This window comes from Orussus abietinus, unplaced genomic scaffold (genome assembly GCF_000612105.2).
Source record: "Orussus abietinus isolate OABI.00-Male unplaced genomic scaffold, Oabi_2.0 scaffold2, whole genome shotgun sequence".
Lineage (NCBI taxonomy): Eukaryota > Metazoa > Arthropoda > Insecta > Hymenoptera > Orussidae > Orussus > Orussus abietinus.
Window position 1 is genome coordinate 859756 of NW_019396012.1, and position 20976 is coordinate 880731.

A 20976-nucleotide genomic window follows, 5' to 3' on the forward strand; every position below is an offset into this window, starting at 1 on the left:
CAGGAAGAGAGTGGCACGGAAAGCATAAGGCAAGACGAGCTCATAGATCCCGAGAAGCCGATCTTGCCGATCCTTTTCCAGCAATTCCTTTTCCAGACAGTCTCACGACGTCAAAACGAAAGAGTGACATGAAAATAAATCGGGTTGCCTCTTAACCCTTTGAGGCAGGGAATTTTAGAAAATAAAAAGGCCCGTGTTGCACAGAAATTTTATTTCCTTTTAAATTGAACTAAGTTGGTCTATTATCATTAATAAAGGAAAGACATAATATAAAAACATAAGAAAAATAATATTCACGGATTAAAAAGGAGGGAGACATTTAATACCACCGTGCTTTAAAGAGTTAATAGGAAATTTAGCCATTTTTACCCAACATCGTTATGTCATTCTGCACATGCAATCCGGCACGTCTCATCATATTTCCACGTAAAATAAATCTGCGATCAATAATATCGAAAAGAGGAAAAGAAACAAAGACCTGAACCTGATTTCTTAAGAGAGATATTTATATTCTTATGCTACATATTTATGATACGCTGAAAATAATCCAGTTTCCAGTTAAAGGTTAAATTCTAAGAGAAATCTGCAAAATTAACGAAAAATCTATTTCCTTCCAGCGGAACGAATTAGGTATTAATTAATAACGAATTCCCCGGCGCCGTCTATCACTTCTTGCCGCCTTCCCGGCAGTTTCAATTTAACCATTACTCGAAATACAATTCCCCGCAAAAAGGGACTTGTCCCCGAACTTATGGAGCGACCCAGTACGACCTCTGGGAAATCATAACTCGCCCACTTTCAGCTGTAAATAAATGTTTTATGCCGTCCTTCTCAAGTCCACGATGATTCCTTCAATAAATATTAAATATCACTGCCGACTATTTTTTTTTCTTTTTTTTCCCTCCTTGACAATTTTCCCGGCGATTAATCTCGACGGTTAAATTTCACCTTCGTCGTCGTAAATCATTTTACCGCTCGATTTGTCGGCGTTCGATATGCTGTTTGACGGAATTGATTGTTCTCGATTCTTTTGTATTTTTTTTTTAATTTTTTTCCTTCTTTCTTGTCTTCTTCGTTACGGTTTAAGATGGGACTTTACGGACTGTTGGCGAACAGGAAGCGATCGGCCCAGATCTGGCGAGAATGGGCAAGACTGGCCGAGAGCTTCCGAGAAGGCGATCGCCGGGTTTTTCACCGTCTGAGGAGCCGGGAAAGGCGTCGCGACGCACCGTCGGCACAGGACGCCGTTACGTGGACGCCCGGCGTCGCGGTTAACTCGCGGAATTGGATCGAAACGCGAGAGGCCGCGTGCCAACGTAAACGGGTAAGTGGGGTAATTCCGCATTGGCTGAACACCCGGACGCCGAGTGTCCCGTCTTTGCCCGAGTTCCACATTTCTATAACCGAGTTAGGGAACATGGAAGTACGGGGGAAAGAAATGAAAAAAAATCCCGAAAATGGCCGAAATTTTGCTGACATTTATTGTGGCGGATGATCGAGTACGTAAATTTGCCCGGGGACTTTTTATCAGGGTGTTCGGTCGTCTTGATTTTGAATAAAAAATAAAAAAAAAATGGGCGACTCGTCGTCTGGTATCGATAAAAGAGGAAACTTGGACGGGATGGAGTCGGGCAACGAAAAGGGAATCCGAAAAGTTGAGAATTCGAGACGTGTGCACAATCGCGGAGCGCAAGTAAAGGGGACACCATGCGTTTACGTATGCGCGTCACTCCTCGACGGGGTAAACTCGGCCACACCGGGCGGAGACGGATGCCGGATAAGGGGAAGTCTCCGTGAAATATTCCCCGGGTGTGATAGGTCGATGAATCAAGTGCGCCCGCGAGATATATGACGCGGGGAACGCGCCTCCGGAATTGTACTGAATTATAGAAATTCGAGCGGAGGCTGCCGGATCCGGACATCCCCCGGACGAGAAAAGTACCCTTGATCAATTGGGATTGATTTACGGTATCGATTGACAGAAGAACCATAAAAAATAGGATGAAATCATTGAAGAGTAGGGCAACCTTAAAAATCATGGTGTCGCATAAGAAAGCGACTAATTAAATGTGAAATTGAATATAGACCGGAATAAGGAGGGAGATGAAACAATGGACGAATTAACCAAGTCCATCCGAAGGGTGTCCGGAAATCGAAACAGGATATTAAATTTGGCTATCCGGGCGAGAAAAGTTGAAATTCACGATCAGCTGGCGTCGCTCCACGGTATCGGCTGAGATAAGATACAAAAAAAAAAGGAGTAGTATAGATTTCCCGAAAGAAACGACGAGCGTGAAAATTAAGATCGCGATTAATTAAATAAGAAGTTGAATATAAATCCGGGAATAAGGAGGGAGCGAAACAAGGGGCGAATTAATGGCGCCCATCCGAGGGGTGTCCGAAGGGCGGAAGAGGGTCCCGCGGGTGGACGCGCACGCGGGGTTAAACTCGGCCGCCCGGGCGGAGAAGAATGGGGCGGGGGTGGCCGGGGGGCGGGAAAGTCTCCGTAAGATATTCCCCGTGCGTGATGGGGCATGCTTCGCTAGTTTCACTAGCGCGGGCGATATAACTTTAGTGCCGGAAGGCTCTTTCGCATATTTCCGAGTTCCTCGGGCAATTTTCCGTCCGACTTGCCATTCACTTAACTCGCTCGAAGACGGCTAGGCGAGGGGAAGGGCGGAGGGGTCGGCCCGAAAGGGTTCTCCCGAGGGAGCGAAATACCGCCCGGGGCGGGACCTCCGGGAATTCGCTCGATCCCCGATCGTTAAGGGAGGAAGAATCTCCCGAAGATTGCCCGGCCTCGGAGATTGATTCGATTTTCTTCTGCTTCGTTTCTTTTCCTTTTCCTTTTTTATCCGCCCTCGCTGCACCCGGAAATGCCTATTTACCGGCACTTTCCCCATTATCGGGGCGGAATAATTGCGGGATGGGTCCTCGCTAGGGTCGTCCCAGGGATGGGCAGCCTTACCGATAATTACCATCGACGGGGTGATAACGATTTCTCGTCTCGAGGGGGCAAGGAACTCCCTTATGACCCCCCAAGTCGGCCGGGGGCGATCGCGAAATTATAACGCCGTCGTATGGGGCCCAGAGCACGTGGAAAATGGCCATGACGACGTCGGGCTTCCAATCTGGGGAGCTCCGATATCATTCGATCGCGGAGATTGCATTTTTCATATTCATAAGAAATTATCTCGTCTCGTTAAGGGGTGCAGACCCCCCTCGAAGACTGCAGGCCGCGGAAAGTGATTCGACTTTTCCTGGATTGCTCCATTCTACTTTCTCCTTCCCACATTTTTTTTCGCCACCTTTTCGTCATTAAAAATAATATATTTATATCCGATTTAATTGAGTATTCACTTTTTGAAATTTCATCCTTTTTTTATTCCTTGATAACTACCGTATGCGATAATCGTTAACAACCTCCATTACGTTAAATGTTCCTGGCACACGTTTATAGGCCTTACTTTTAATAAGAAATTATTATCGGAACTTCCAAACAGTCAACGATAATTATATCCTTGTATTAATCATCTATCTCGAACTGAATTACGCTTGCCATCATATTAAGAGATATTGAACTAATTCAAGTGGAACCTTTGGGAGGGAAATGTGTTACACGTGGTTAACGATTGTGCAAGTCCTTTCAATAAGGGATTTTTATATTTTCTTTTTGTCCCTTCCACCCCATTACGTCGAATATTTCAGACAGAGGGTTATCGCGGGGGTCTTCCGTGCCCGAATTTTCTTATCACTGATAAAGAGGAAAAAAAGAGAATTCGGGCCCGATTTATCGAGTGGAACCCGGCCGGAAGGGGGCACGCGGCGACTGGTCGGGGTGATAAGGCATGCACATAGAAAACGAGCCAACGAGTGTAGAGCCCCGCCGTCCCGGATAACGGAAGCATCCGAGGACCCACTAAATCAAACCCCTGAAGAATGTCTTACGATAACCTGCGAACTTGGGGTCATCGCCGCCCCCGCCGTGTCGTGGGGTTCCCGACCTGGGGCAACTCTGACCCTGAGGAGACCCACGTCATCGGGGGTCTTTGGAGTCTCAATGCCACCCACGTACTGCGAGAATATCTATCCTATCCGAGAACCACCCCCTCGCGGTGGTTCCCCCTATTTCCTCGAAATAGGAAAATTCTCTGAAATTTTTTTAATGCGAATTCTTATAAAAATTCTGGCGAGTCCCTTGCAGGATAAAAATCCAAACTTGTGCAAAGATTTATCAAGATTCGTGTATTTTATGGATAAAAAAAATAGGAGTCATCGGGGGGTGTTTGAAACCTTAACGCCACCCATATCGCCAATATTCGCGAACCACCCCTTCCTGGTAGTTTCACCCGGTTCCTTGAAATAGGAAACTTCCCTGGACGAAAATTCCCGGCGATCCTGAGTCGAGCGCCCGGAATAAATTCCTGAATAAATTCCGGGCGCTATCGCGGCCGGGCGGAATTGATTCCGGTTTGATTCCGATCGCGGCGACGAATATTAGGGGTGAGAATCCCGTAAACTCGAGAACGCTTCCCGAGGACGAGAACGTATCGACCTGGCCCGAAGTGGAACCGAGGGCACTCGCGATACCGCGCGGGTGCCGTCTGCTTATTTATTGCAACTCGTATTTCTCCGGCGATCGAAATGTCCTTTGACGTCGGACTTCGAATGCCGGGGCTCCGGATCCGGGGCAAGAAGACGATCAGATATTTCCCGAGAATCGTCTACCGGAAATTCGCTTTTCAGCCCTCGCTCTGCGGTTCCTTCCTGCGTGCGTTCCAAGGAGCTCTCGGCATCGCCTCAAAGGCGAGCCCTCGTCCTGAATTAATCGCAGGGCCGACTGAACTGCAGAATCAGTTTTCGGAAGTAGCAGAAATTTAATTGAACCGCGAAGTTGTCCCCGTTCGACCGATCAGTCGTCCTGAACCAATAGGAAAAACGCATAGTGACGGCGAATAATTCTTTCTTCAAAAAAATTCGGAACAATTAGCGCAATTATCAGAGAGCTCGTCTCGCGGCGACAAAATACCGTACGTTCCAATAATGATTATACTTTGGAGTATAAGAAAATCGGAATTTATTCTGGAGGTTGTCCAGGACGAGTTTCACCGATGTTACCTATACCATAGAAACGAATCTATTAATTGATTAATTAGTTAGCCATTTAATTCCCCAAAATTAACCCGAGGAGTAAAATTTTCACCCTCGCAAGAAAAAGTCTGAATTCATACCAAGGGAGATAAAATTGAATCAGCTCACCTCTCGAATTTTTCGTCAGTCGTGCGAAGAGACTCGACATTCTTATCAATGATAGGGAGTCGCGTTATCTCGACACCGTACATCCCGAGTGCCTTAACTAAATAATTATGAATGACATGGCCGGAGGGCAGGGCGAAATTGAATTCCCTATCGCTTCGGGAACGTCGGGGTTTAGCATCAGGAGACAATCCAGGAGTCTGGGGGGAGGGAAGGAGGAGAGTCCGATTCCAGGAGGACAGGATTTCGAGCTTGATAGCAATCATGATCCATAAGCCGTAAGCTTGCGAGGCTCGACACGAAGGTAATGGCTAAACTTGCCCCTGGCTCACCAGTAATTTGGGTTTTTGGTAATTTGGGAGTAATTTGGGGGTGGTGAGCGCTTAAGGGGGTGCGAGGAGTGTGAGGGGGTGCGAGGAGTGTGAGGGGGTGCGAGGAGTGTGAGGGGGTGCGAGGAGTGTGAGGGGGTGCGAGGAGTGTGAGGGGGTGCGAGAGGTACGAGAAGTGTGAGGGAGTACAAGGAGGACCAAGGATGCGAGGGGTATGAAGGCGTACAAAGTGTATGAGAGGGTACGATGGGGTATGAGGGGGTACGATAGGGTACGTGGGGGTACGTGGGGGTACTCGCAGGTGCTTTACAAATGATCACGCCCTCTCCCGATACGAGGGGTCCAGGCCGAATCGAGACTTCACCTCAAAAGTCCGATTCACCACATCGCGGTCTCCCAGGTCCAGGGTGCATCCATTATGCAACCCCCTCTCCGGGGGGGATATATCCAAGATGCAACCCGGGGTAGTCGGGCGAATCCGTCGTCAAGTTACTTACCCTCGGAGGGACGCTTCGAACCTGCCGGAAAATGCGAGGTCCTTGAATTAAATACGGAAAACGCTCAGGGGGTAGCAACCCTTGAGGGAGGAAAAAAGAATTAGGAAATAAATCAGGATGTCGTGTGGCAAGGATTTGTAATAATTAATATTAATTAGCGGCACGTTCCTGATGAGTTTCCGAGAGGAGGGAGAGAGGGGATTTCGTAGGGTGAAGGCACTGATGGGGTAGCAACCCCAGAGGAGTGACGAAAGAAATTCAAAAAACAACCCAACGTTAAATGGTAAGCATTTGAATGAATTCTTAATCGGTGACTCATTTCCGGTGAATTCCCAAGCAGAGGGATGAAAAGTTGGTGGAGAAGAGTAGAGGGGATTAAGAATGGTAGATTTCCTCGGGCAGAAAACGTTGACGGGGCAACAACCCTCAAGAAATGACAAAAAAATAGGAAGAGACTGCCACGTTGGATGGCAAGGATTTAAATGAAATAATAATAATCGGCTACAGATTTCCAGTAGATTTTCCAGAAAAGCAGGGTGGAAACTTGGTGAGTAAGGGTAGAGGGGTGGAGGAGGGTAGATTTCCTCGAGGCGAAAAGGCTCAGAGGGTAACAACCCCCAAGTGGCGACGAGAAATAGAATAAAAATGGCATCGTTGAATGGTAACGATTCAAATGAATCGGTATTAATCGGCGACACATTTCCGGTGGATCTTCAAGCGGGAGCCGAAAGTCGAAGGAGGGTGGATTTCCTCGAGTGGAAACCACTCGGAGGGTAACAACCCCCAAGAAGCGGGAAAGAAAAAAGAAAGTGGTAAAAAAGATTGCAACTTCGAAAGGCGAGGATTTAAATGAATTAATATTAATCGGCGACACGTTTCCGGGGAATTTTCGAGCAGAAGAGGGTGGAGGGTGGGTTTCCTCGGGTTCCCCGGAGCGTGCTCCATGCGCCCCGGTCTCGTCAAGGCGAAGTCATCCGGGGGTGCAACCCGAGTGCACCTCGAATGCAACCTGAGTGCAGCAGGGCGAATCGCCTGACCCGCTTCTTGCAGTTGTTAGGGCGGCAAAGTATCCCCCGTAAACTGCGACCGGCCGGGAGGTGCATTCTCCGGGCCGAGCAGAGGGGAAGAAAGAAAGGCCGGCGCGATATAACGCTCCTTAAAAGAGCGCGGCTTCTCGCCGGGCGAAATTGCGGCCCTGCAAAGGCAGTCGGGCTTACGCGGGATTCATTCCCGCCCGGGCGGGCCGGTAAGGTTTTACGTTTCCGTTCGGCGGGGTCCGAGACGGCGCGGCCGCGGAACGCGCGCGGAAGTGGGTGGCGGCCGAGCCTTTTTCCCCGCTGATTTTCCGCCCCCCTGGGTCCGCCGGGCGGCCCGCTTTTCTTTCCCGCCCTCTAGAGACTCTTTCCCGCCCGGGTCCCTCTCTTTTTCCCTTTCTCTCTCTCTCTCTCCCTCTCTCTGGAGCGCCCCCGGGGGCGCCGCCCGTCGCGTCGCCCGATCGCTAACTTTATTTCCGCCCGTCCTCTGTTTTTCTTCCCGAGGTCTGCGCGCGGCTGCCACCCCCCTCGCGATCTCCCACCGTATTCCTTTTTCTCCGATTCTTCTTTTTCCCTCCTTTCCCGGCCTCCTCCGGGGCGTTTTTCCACCCGACTTCGGGGGTGCTCGAACCGTCAATCTCCCGTTGATTCGGAACGCCCGGGGGTGGGAGGAATTTTGCCGAATCTCCGACGGAGGAAAATAATTCGTAATCTCGCGAGCCCCCTCGGGGGCGCGCGTACCCGTGCCAATTTCGTTTTTGTTTTCGACTACCCTCGTTCCCTCTTTTCTTCTTTTTTTTTTCGGATTTTCAGCTTTTTCGCCCTCTTTGTTCGCCGCTCTTTTTTCCTCTCGCTCTCGCGCACGCCCCGGAAACAATAGTTTGTTAACCCGACGCGTTTCACCGTTCGTTGCCCCTCCTTCGGCCGATCCAATCCGACTGGCCTTTTACGCCACCCCCGCCTCGGTTTCTTTCGTAACCCGCCCTCTCTATGTGCCGTGACATCCACCTCGGTGGCCTGTATCACGGATTTTTTTACCCGCGTTTATTCTCGTTGCAACTGACGGCCACTTGGTGCTAGACTCGGTCCCGAATGCATAATAAATGCACCCCTGCCCACCCACCCACCCCCGAAAATGCGTACCCACTACACCGCCACCTGTTCCGACGAATAAACATCAGCGTGCCACCTCGAAAAATATGATGCACTTCTGTCCGTTTATGTAATCATAACCACCGTTCTCATCAATCTTTGCTTTCATCCCCCCGAGCCCCTTTGACCCCTCGCGGGATAAATCCAAGCTAACGCACAATTTTGTTCACCGAAATGTATTTGTATAAAAATGAAATTCCCCCGACTGAATCCTCGTTTATGAAACCCCACCCTTATGATAAACACCAAATCGGATTCAGCGTGTTCCACGCGAGGAAAATCCGAACTTATGCAAATATTTCCCGAAATTCATGCATTTTTATATATAATATATATAAAATATATATTTTATACGACTAAACATCACGGAATTAAATTCTCGTTTTTGAAGCCCACCCTTGCAAAGGGGTTGCCAAACTTCATATTGGATTCGGCGAGTTGCGGGAAAAAAATCCAAAGTTATGCAGATATTTACCGAAATTCAGGAATTTTTTATTTATAAAATGTGTGTCGGTGTGCATATAATTAAACTTCGCGCGATTAAATTTTCATTCGCAGCAGCCCACCCTTATGCCGGGGTTGCTAAACCTTAAATTGAATCCGGCAAAGACGGGGCCGGCGTTCCTCGAGTCATTTAGGGGTGCGGGGGTGATTCGGCATTTCGTTTCCTCCTTCCCGCTGCTCCTCTTTTTAGATCGACTGCAGACTATTCGAACCCTGGCTAATGACTGGAAAAAACATATCCGCGATAATGCACCCCGCGATTTCGCGTCATTTCCCTCCCGGGGGTGGTTTTCAGACTCGCTTCTCCGCGGGGGGTAGGCCGCTCGCGAAAATCAGCACGCGATACAGTGCTCGATCAAATTCCACCCCCTGGGCACTGCAAAGTGGCAGGGCGGAAAACCGAGGAACGACGTTTCCAAGGGGGTGCCGACCGAATCGATCTTCGAGACGCTCGACGTCGCGGCCGGAAATGCCGGGTCTTCGCGGAGCGAGGAAAAGGCAGGCGGAATTTGAGCTCGGCTATGTAATCTGGATCCCTCCAAAAAGGAGATTAATAAAAAAGAAAGAAATAACTCGTGTCACGACGCATCGGGATTGGAGTGGAAATCGAGGAATTTGAATTAGTCACACGGAGAGGGAGGAAAGGAGAGAAATTCATTTTTAAAGCGTCGAAGACTCGCAATCTCTCCAGCTTTCCGGGGGTAAACGTAATTTGGATTTTTCCAAAAAAAAGAAAAGGAAAGGAATTAAAACGAAACCGAGGAAATGTGACTCGTGGGATGACGCACCGAGATCGGAGCGGGAATCCGGGGATTTAAATTAGATTCTCGGAAGGGGGATGAAAGGGGTAAAGAGTAGTTCTTAAAGATTTTTTATATCCCGGTCCTCAGTTCCCTGAGAGAAGATGCGGGAGCAAACAGTCTGAACGTCGGGAAATTCGGAATTCCGGAAAATTGCTACCCCGCAATGTCGCTCCACCCCTCGACGGGGGGTAGAAATCTCGGAGTTTAGTGCAGCAGAGAGAGAGAGGGGTTTCCGAGCGGGACACACATCGACACGGTGGAATTGAAGAGATAAATAAATTAGTCCGCAGGGGGTCGGGGGTTGTCACCGACATGGGTTACCGACCGCAACGATCTTCCGGACGCCCGGCGTCGGGGCCGGAAATTCCGCGTCTTTGCGAGGTTGAGAGAGGGAGAGGAAGAATTTCCACCCGGGGAAGTAATCTACAATCCTCCAAAATGGAAGGAAAATGGAAATGAAAAATTGACGCGTCCAACGATATAGTAAGATTTGAGTAGAAACCGAGGCATTTGAAGTAATCTCCCGAAAGGGGGAAGAAAACAAGAAAGATGCTCTTAAAATGTGTAAAATCCCCATCTTCGGTTTCCCGGGAGAGAATGCAAGGGTGTGCAGTCTTCGTCTCGTGAAATTCGGAGTTCCGGAAAATTGTCACCCCGTAATGTCGCTCTCCGCTCGCCGGGGGGTGGAAGTCTCGGAGTTTAGGGCAAGGGAGGAGATTTCGAGTGGGACATCCATCGACACGGTTGAATTGAAGAGATAAATAAATTAGTCCGCGGGGGGTCGGGGGGTGACATCGGCAAGGGGTGCCGACCGCATCGATCTTCCGGACGCTCGGCGTCGCGACCGGAAGGACCGCCATTGACGGGTCACGCTCTAGATTTTCCGCAGCACCTCTCGGGGTAGTTTCTCCAAGGCATCGCGAAGGGGAGTATAAGCGACTGCCTCCCTAAAGGCGGACTAATTCCGCGTTTTCCTGAATACTCCTCCCTAACTCACCCCCGAGTGGAGTCCTTCAGCCCCCGAAATCCTCCGCGGTACATAAATAATCTTGAGACCCCGCCGAGTGTCTCGCGGAAGAAAAAAAAAAATAAAATGGACGCGTCGAAAAGTGGGTCTTAAGGCGAAATAACTCGGCCGCGTCTCTCAAGCACTCTGCGCGCGCGCTCGCGCGAGTGGAAGCGAGTAGAAGCGAGTGCTCGCGCTCCTATAAAGTGCCGCTTTCCATAAAGCGCCGACACGCGAGAGGGCCGCCCTATATGTTCGCATGTTCCAGGGTAAAGGGTGGGATTCGACTCGGCGCCGGTTAATGCGTTCCGACTCCCCTGAAAAATGCATCCTTCACCCCCTCCACCCCTTGCCACCCACTAGATGAAACGGGCTCGAAAATAAAGGCACCAGGGTTTGGTATTTAATAATTCACCCCTACGAGTAAGTCTACCCCAGACATTCTAACACGTTTAATTCCTAGATAGTAACCGTATCGAGGGCGATTTTTAATTTATTGGGGCTATTGGAAAAGAAATTGTTTATCGAGGGGTGGATTTCCCGACTCTTTCGAAGAACACATCCTTCCAGATCCTGGTACTCCTTGGGTCTCCTCGAATGGAATCGACTCGAAAATGAAGGCACCCCTTTGCTGTTCAATAATTCATACGTACGATTGGATTTCTCACCAACATTGTTATAAATGTAATCCCTAGGTCACAACCTCAAGGGTGATTCTTAATTTCTGGGGATATTTGGAAAGAAATCCTTTCAGGGTGGATTTTTCATCGAGCGATTTTCCCGAATGCCGTCCAGGGCTGCGATCGATTTCGCGCCCCCTGGAGGGGGGTGGCCGGGAATAAATCGGCGAATCGCCGGGAGGTCGTCGGTCTGAAAACTCCGTGTAAGAGTTGGTCGTCCGCCGCGATAAATCAGTCGGCGATGCAGGGAGCAAAGACGGCTCCGATTACGCGGAGTTACGAGGGCAGATTCCTGAGTAAGGTGGCCCTCCTTGTATTATCAGGATCAACGCTCGTTGGCGAAACGACAAATCTTTATATCCCCATATCCCTCCCCCGGTCGGGATTCCACGCGTCATGGCCCGTCGACCCTTCCCCGATGTCGCCATCTTTATCCCTAGAAAGAGGTCCCTAGGTGTGTAGGTTATACCAGTGTACGTACATATACACAAGGACCAACCCCGATTTTCACCCCGCAAACAATTCGTTTCAAAGCCCGACCCCGGTTCCATTCCAAGACGCTCCCAGGACGCGTCCACCGGGTCCCGACTTTTCCATCCCTGGCCGGGATATATTTTCCCGGCAATTTCGGAAAATTGGGCAAAACGGGGCGCGCAAACCCATTCGGGAGCGGGTCGAGGTCTCCGCCGATTGCAGCCGGAGGGCTCGGGATTTATCGAGTTTCCGGCACCTCCCGGCGATCGGTTTCCAATTCTTCCCTGATCCCGACGAGTGTTCGGGGGCGCCAATCGCGCATCCCCCTCGGCGCATTATCAGGCTCGACGTTAACCTCGAAATCCCTTCGTTTCTTCCGGGAGGATCGGAGCTATCGTCGCGCGGGCCTTCGTTCCCGTCGTTCCCGGCGTCGTTCCGGGGGAAACGATTCCCGGTGCGGGAGCCGTTTAAACGGATGGCCGTCTCCTCTTTCCCGGTTCCCGCCCGATCCTGACCCCTAAACCGAAACGACCGCATCGGATGCGGCGATCCCCCGAAATGTGGGTTCGACGAGCCCCAAGCCTGGGGGTTCCCATGCCCCACGGGGGCAACTGACCCGGAGTTTCCGCCGATTCGGGGGCACTCCACTTGAGAACGCTTAGGACCCTTGACGATCGCCTGGGGAACTCTGGAGAGCCCTGAGGAGTCTCGAAAAGGTTCCACGAGATCTATACTTGTTTTAACTAAATGTGGAGTAAACCTCGTCATGTTGAGATAGATCAGGTTGACACGTTAAGGCAGGTCAGAGATATCCTGTTAAGAATGGTAAAGATCAAAGTATCATGGCGGATCTCGATTAAAAATTAAATTTTTGTCACGGTTTTAAAAATTCATTCACATTATAAAAGCAATTTATCAAATGAAATATTTTTCAATTTTGTGGACCTATCACACGGTACGACCACTTGCCTTGTCAGGCTCGTCGCATTCAAACAGGTTAGGCTCGTAGTGTTGAGGTAGGTCAGGCTTCCTATGTTGAGGCAGGTCAGGATCTAGATATCGTGGCAGATCAGGCTCACTGCGTTGAAGCAGGTCAGATTCGCCATTTTAAGACAGGCTTTCCACTTTAAGGCAGGCCAGGGTCGCCACGTTAAGGCAGTTGGGACAGGTCAGGGACCATCGTCGATCCCCTGGCTGCTTCCATTAGAACATCGACGGACTCGCGGCCATTGGTGCGTGCCCACCGAAACGTACTCGGAACACATGAGCTCTACAGAATGTCGAGGGAGGATAAAGGGTAATCCCGGCCGGTATTTGTCACCGAGTCGAATCGAATCCCACGATTCTGCATTGACCCATCCCACGATGACTGCATTCGGAAGAATGGACGGTGGATGAGGTCTCTCCCTCTGTTAATTCTCATCATTTATGACATTCATGCGATACCATGCCGGGTTAATCACCGCTCTTCCGTCACCGAGGAAGACTCTTTCGTAATCCCCCGGGAAAAAGCGAGTCGCAATTGCATCACTGTCATCTCTAATTAAACGTACCGCGACCGACAGTCGGACCGTGACAGAAGAAAGTTAGGTAAGAACAGCCGAGGAAGGTAAATCCCGGAATCGCGCTTCTAAAGCGTAAACTTTATGTCTGGTAGGGAGGGAGGAGAGGGGGTCTTAATTGTCCGATAAACCAATTATCAGGACTCAAGTGGCTTTCCTTGGTAGAGCCGTTCCGAGTCCATGAGCGGAAAAGTGCAGTGGGGTCTGCACTCGCGTGACGTGCCGACCGACCGTGAAATAACGGAGCCGCAGCGGGCGAAGTCGCTGTTATCAGACGCCGTTAGTGACAAGAGAGCCATCGACATTTCCGTTTCCTTCGTTTTAGAGGGGAGAAAAAAAAAATAGAGAACGAAAATAGAAGAGGGATGAAATGGGATTCCATTCGCCGAGTCGCGAGGATGTGAAGGGATAATTGAAGGCCTTTTTTGGGGGAAATAAGGACAAACCACGAAGAGGTTAAGAGAGGGTCTGATAACGAGATAAGCCTAGAGATATAGGAAATTCAATCGGATCGCGACCGCGAGGTTCGACCGACTTCGAAGAACGGTCCAGGACGAAGACTGCCAATGGTCTTGGATCGCTTCCCAGTTACTCTCCCTCAGGAAGCAGAAAGAGAGAGAGAAAGAAAGAGGAACCAGCCGAGCCAATAATGCCGAAGTCAAGGAAGGGGTCACTCAAAGAGGTCCTTCCCGGGAAAAGTCGTCGGAAGCTGGGAGGATGTGACGGAATCCTGGAGGATACCCTCCGTACCACCTGGTCTGGTCCTTCCGCAAGAAATAATAAAATGAAAAAAAAAAAAATTAAGCGGATCTTCTGATCTATTATTTTTTTTTTTAAGTAAAGTAGTTGATAAGCAGTCAGTTCGTCCTTTGGACAAGGCAGAGGGCCCAGACTACCGTATGTCTCGGAATGAGGTAAATCCGGAGAGAAAGCAAAGGATCTTGAAGGAAATCGTTGCAGGGATTGGGGAAAAATCCGCAACAATGGCGGATCCGCTGCGGAAAGGCTGCAAAGGTCCTTGTACTCGACCCCATGTAACGTCGGAGCACTCATGGGGAGGAACCCAAGGGGGGAAGGGACGTGAATTAGCCCTTTAATCTCGCCGATAAAGTAGGAACCCCGCCTTACCGGATCACGTGGGAGGCACTCACTCTTCGGGGGAGACCGGGACCATACTTGGACCAAATCGGGGCCCTGATTTACCGTCGGGAAGGCGCCTCGACGATTTTCGGACCGGCCGAATGTATTATCCCATCGCCGGGACCCGGAATACCGCGATGGATTCCCCGGGAGCAGGTGCACGTCCGATTGTCTCGCGATAAATCTCACACCCCCGACCATGCCAGGCGCACCCTATCCCACGGGACTCTGGGACACGCAAATCGAACCCTTTCCAGCCGAGTTTCTTATCGGCCGAATTTCACCCATGTTATCGCTCCATTTCCCCGTTGCCCATCTTATCAGCTCAATTTCCGACCATCCACTTACCACATCTCCCCAGGAAAACTTGAAAAGTTTCTATTCTCCGTCCACCAGTCGAAACGATCGCGATGTCACATGCGACTCGATCTACCTATTGATCGACAACAAATAAACATCGCCCATTCGCCCCGAAGTGGATTTAAAAAATGTTCCTTTCGACAAATCCCCTGCACTCTGTATATTGGAAATAAACTCGCAATCATTTCCGCACCTTTAAGCCGAATTCGTCCATAAATTGTGCATTTTCCGGGCAAACCGTAAATTGTTAAACGTTCGCCAAGAGAGGTATCGGCATTACGTACCTCTCTCTCTCCTCCCATCCGTAGAAATCATCACGTGGTCCATCGCCCTGTCCGGGGGGCCCGTTTTCAACGCAAAGTGAATTTTCCACCGCGATGCGGGAACCGATCAAGGCGTTCCGCGTCGACTCGGCCGCACAAGTGGGCGCGGCTTGCGACGTACGGTTTACATGATACATAAAGTGCGGCGTGCTGACGTTTCGCAAGAAGCGGGAGGCGCATCAGCGGGGATCCCGGTGCTCTCCTGTCGGATCACCGCGATTCCCGGGTCGCCGTGACGGGAATACTCCCGGGTACTGGCGCGAGTACCGGCGCGAGTACGGCTACGTGCAAGTACGTGGCAAGTTCGACGTCGGTCAGCTGCCGCCAACTGTCGTCTCGAGTATCGTATCGCTGCCGGCAGTACTTCAACTACCCCGCGGCCCGAGCGCACCCCTAAGTGGCGGATACCGCGCCCCTTGAAACGCGAGCGCGACTCGTCCATGTGGAAGTCGCACACCCTTACCTCTACCCCCGGGACCCGCGGCGCAATAGCTATCGTATTCCTCTCCTCGCGGTCCCGCAAGTCGGTTAAAGCTCCCCCTAAGTACCGAGGTATTACCGTCGCGGTCAATCCCTGGTACTCGATATATATACTTGCGCGCCCGCTTCTTCGGGAACTCTGGGGACGTTCCCGGGACCAACTTGGACGGCCGTTAGTTGAAACATTCGCAAATTGACGGTATATATATATACACATATACGTCGGATTAATTTATATAGATGTACATGTACAGGGTAAGTTAGACGGTCCAGAGTAGACACGGTTGGCACTTACTGCCAAGACATGTTCACATTATCTAAGGACTTGGAAATTAAGTACAGCACGCACTGGTGATACAAGAATTTATCCTCGAGGCAAATAATGACTCGCAATGGATGTGTCAATTTTTTTGAAGAATTTATATTTATCTTTTTAAGATACCCACTGTTCAATGTATGTTAAACACCCATCAGCTCTGAACCGTGATATTGATTATGAGAAATATTAATATCTGGTTATGTAGGAACTGAAAGTAAATGAATAGTAAAAGGTTAAACAAGTACCATTACTTGGATTCAATCAAGTCGTAATTTTGTGTTGGTGTCCTCGATAACCGATACGACGTTGTTCAACCATCGTTGGTATCTCCGTCTCGAGGGTCCTCGGGGTTATTATGGGTAACCGCACTCGAAGTACACCTCGGGTACGCGCATGGGACTCGGTGCGTAACCGCTTGCGGCCACGGCGACGATTCCGCGCCTGTTCTCCGTTTCCGCAGAGCGGGTGCTCCGCTCTGCGGGATAATTGGCCACATGTTCGACGTACAAGGGTCTTTACTACTTACGGGGGCGGCCGGTTCGATCACTGAAGCGCGAGTGGTTAATGCACCATAAGTAGAGACTCCCTTTCATAATCAGCCACGGCTCGAGAGCACAAACGTGACAAGGTGAAGCAAAACCCTCAAAACCAGTCGATCTGAACCCACCCCTTTTTATTAAAAACATTCCCTCAAACCACCTGAAATGTTAGCACACTAAAAAATATCCCGATACTTAACATTTTTTAATCTCCAGACTAAACCAAAGGATTATTTGCAAATCTAAATGTTGAAAGTGCCAAGGCGTTCTTTAGGTGCTTATTAGTCATCTTCCAGAATTTCAGCCAGTTTGGAGAAATATAATGAAAAAATTGTTTTCTTATTCGAGTCAACCGGTTTAAGGCGGTGCCACCTTAACGAGGCGTCACCTTAACGAGGTAGCACTTATCAATTGGCGAGAGATAACAGGAGAATAAAAGGTAGTGAAATAAAAATTGGAAAAGTTAACATGTTAATCGTTTGGAAATTAATGTCGCGCCCTAAATCACTGTGCAATCGGTTCGGGGGCGGTCGAGCGCGGGGCTGATAGTGATAAGGCGACCGTAGGTCGGTTATCAGCGGTATCAGATACTTCGCCGAGGCAGCGGAATTGCCGGAGACGCATTGCGGGGCGAAACCGCCACGGGACGAGAAGAAAATCGCCGGCGGAGAAAAGTTTGCCCAATCGGTCGCGGCATTTGTCCGTCGTGTACCGAGTGAGTACTTGCTACGTACTCGGTGCTCGGGGTACCGAGGGGGGTGGGGAATCGCTTCGCGATAAATTGCCGGACCGTGAAGAAAATTGGGAAGAAAGGGGCGGCGTCCGCGGTAATCCCGAAAGTCGGCTTCCCGGACGTCGCGACGCCGGGCGCAGCGCCCGGGAATACGGGATCGGGTGGAAAAGGCGGGCGGGTGGGCGGAAAAGTCAGAGGGGGGATATCGGGAGAGATTCGGGCTTTTCGAGGAATCTTCGCCCAGGAAGCCGAGAACCATCCCGAGGGAAAGGAGCGCCTTTCTCTCGGCCGACGCGCGTCCGCTCCTCCCCCGGGAGTTATTCACGCCCGGGCGGGCGACTTTTCCCTTCGTTCTCAAAGGCGGCCCTCCTTTCACCAGGAATCCCGAAACCTTTCGAGGTTACTCGAGGAGGCGTCAAATTAATATCCGTGCCCAAAAATCTGGGTTTAAGCTGGTAAATCGGAACGCACTGTAAGCGCGTGGTGCGGATTTATGGGATAAGTCGATTCATGTTATGAGTTCTCTCAACTTAAGTACTTGGCGTCCTACATAGAAGTATTTACTGTAAAAACTTGGCCTTAAGTCAATTTTTAAGAGTTACACTGATACGTAACTTTTGTTCTTCACGCAGGAGGAGAAGACACGTGGAGCGGTAAATAGGGTTCTTTAATCACAGGGTGCGCTCGAGATATTATTTACATTAAAAAAATTGAAAATTAATCTTGTTTAGAAGCCACTGAGTTGAACAAATAATTCGGGCCGTGTTATCATGGCGAATACTCTTATCTTATCGTTTAAGCATGACGAGCGAATCGTTTGGATGCTTACCACGTGAATGTGATGATCCTGAAGAAGTGCCCGTTTTCTCCCCCCACATAAAGTGAAACTAATGCTTACGAAATTAAAAAGAAAAAATGAAATGTCATTTGCTATTTTTATACAAATTTCTATATATATTTTTTTTTTCTCCTAATTCTTGAGGTTAGGGTGTGCGAAAGTCGGGGAAACCCGGGGACGCATCCTGGGGAATATTCGAGAGGTTCCCGGCAGCCGAGAGAGCAAAAGAGCGCCTTTCTTTCCTGAGGGTGGCGCGCCCATTCTCTCCGGGTTATTCACGCCCGGGCGGGCGCCGTCCGCCGTCCCATTTGCGCCCCTTTGGCGAGGCGCCTCCTCGCGGGAACCTTAACCTTATCGAAAGGGGATTCCGACCCTAAACCCCACCTCGAGAGGTTGAAATAAATCCAAAAGGGAGGAAACCGCGGTGCATCCCGAAGCGTCAGCGTTTCCAGTTACCCGGGAATTTATTTGAGAAATTTGTTGGTCAATTTTCGGTAATAGAAGCAGGAGGGAGGGGAAAAAAAAGGTCCTTCGGGATCCTGAAAAATCGTCGGGTCTTGAATCGACGAGGGCGGCAAAGGAGAACCGGGACACCCGGGAGGGCATATACCAGGAGAGATCCTGGGCTTTTCGACGGATCCTCGCCAGGAAGCCGTTCTCGCCCACCCCCTCGCCGTTCCTTCCTTTCGTCCCAAAGGAGCCGGCGTCCATGTTCTTCGAGTTATTCACACCCACCGAGGCGGACACTGTTCCGTTCCTGCTCCTGTTTCTGTTCCTGCAGCGGCTTGTCCTTTGCCAGGAAGCAGCCCCACCCTCCCCTTGGAAGTCGAACTCCTCCCGGCCGTGCGGCCTTTCAGGGCGGACGCGCCAAATTTCCTAAATAAGGACTTTTTCCAGGACGATCCCCGCCACCCTCCCGTGTCCTGGTAACGATCGCTCCTTTCGTCCCAAAGGACCTCGACGGCCATTCTCCGCAGTTATTCACACCTGGCCAGCCGCGTTAACCCCGTCCTCCTGTGAACCTGGAATGGGCAATCCTTTTTACGTCGACCCTTTCTTCCCGTTAACTCCTTCCTTCGGCTCGATGACGTCGCGTCCTGGATGCGCGTCCTGGATGTCGTAAGGACGTCCGGAGTACAGCTTCCGCGTTGCCTTATCAGAGGGATTTATTCGCGTTTTTTAATCCTGGCCAAGAGATTTAAACGAGCCTGGGTTAGAGTTCAGAGGGAATATTCAGTGTTAAGGATTATTTTGTCCTTTGTATTTGTCTTCTCGAGGTGTCGCGAATCGCAGGACTAGGGACGCGGGATGGACACGGCGACACGAGGGTCCTTTTTACGTCTAAGCACTTACTTCCGGTTAATTACTCCCTTCGTCCCCTTGACAATGCGTCCAGGATACGCCGGGATCCTGGGAAGTCGTAAGGACATCCTCGAGCGGCTCTCACGTTATCTTATCGAAGGACTGTTTATTTTGATAAAATAATTTAACTAAAATATCCTGATTTTGGAGTTCCTGGAAAATGGGTAATATTTAATGCAGCTTTCGCGTCACCTTATCAAAGGCCATCTTAATGAGATAATAAATGCGGGCAAGTTGATTAGTAAAACTGGACTTATGTAAATAAGCAGTTCATTATCGAGCAATTCTGTCCTTTATGATTTCGCCCCCTCGACGTATCACGGATCGCAAATCTCGCACGATTGTCACGTAACGAGACTATACGAGGGTCATATCCTTTTTACGTAAATAGCTCCTTTTCTCGCTTCGAGGATACTACATTGAAAATACCTTGAGACCGTGGAATGTCGTAAGAACATCCTTGAAGCACTTCCGCGTTATCTTATCGAAGGCCTTTTTAACCCTTTCGATCCGGTCATGCCTTTCGCCAGTATGTTTCCACTGTACGGACACTCGAATTGCAAATACGCGATATCAAAAAGGTTAAAGAGATAAGAATGTAGCTTATCAATAAATTGGGTATGAAGAAATTAAGCAAATCATTTTGCCTTTTAATTTTATTCCATCGACGTGTCGTGGCTCTCAGGCCTCGTCGCAGTGTCGAAAGGGTTAAAGAGATAAGAAAGTTAATCAATAAATCGGATTTGAAGAAATTAAGCAGATCTTTATTGGCGCATTTTGTTTTATGATTTCATCCCCTCGCGTCGCGTGGTGAACGTCGTGGTTCGCAGGACTCGTGGCGCGTGATGGACACGTCGCGCGGCGACACGAGGGTCGTACGTCGTCCCGAGGGGGAATTCACTGTACCTGGGCAACTATCGCAGATATTCCGCGTATCTCTTGCACGCGTCAGGTACTCTGGACACGTACTCGACCGACGGTCCAACTACGGCATACCGTACTCGACTGGTACTCGGCCGAAGGACTGGTCGAAAGTTCCGAAACGCGCGACCCGACCACAACGCTCGAGCCCGAAAATCCCGGGAAAATTATAAGCCCCCACAGCGTGCTCTAATAAAGTATTTCCAGAGCACCCCCAAAAGTGTAATTAACGATAATAAAACCACCGGGTAGGATTCGAGCTCTGGGAATATTTTCACTCCCTCAGCTCGCGGGATCGTCCCCGAAATTCGGAGGCCCGAATTCCACGGGCAGCCCACGGGAATTCGCGGCTCTTGCCGGTCGGGGATTTTTAAAAAAAGAGGCACGATCATCCCCCGGGGGCGATCGAGCGATACCTTTCCAGGGGATAAATACGGGCCGAAGGTCGGGTATCTTCCCGCTCGACGGAGTACCAGAGAATTTACTTTCGACTCGTCGGGCCACCCCCTGGGACCGGGGGAAGAGGCCGAGGCGAACGAGAACAACCCCCGCAAGAACTCAGGGGCATCCCTCAATCACGCATCTTGTGGAAAAAAAAAAGGGGGATGAAAGTTTGAAAAAATGAAAAACCAAGCCCGACCGCTCCATCAATCAGAGACGCGCC

At 50.1% G+C, this 20976-nt stretch overlaps 1 protein-coding gene across 1 annotated transcript in view; it reads right to left on the bottom strand.

The window, feature by feature from the left end:
• LOC105700544 (furin-like protease 2) overlaps positions 1–20976 on the bottom strand; it is a 174793-nt gene that overhangs the window by 13324 nt on the left and 140493 nt on the right. The window lies entirely within an intron of this gene.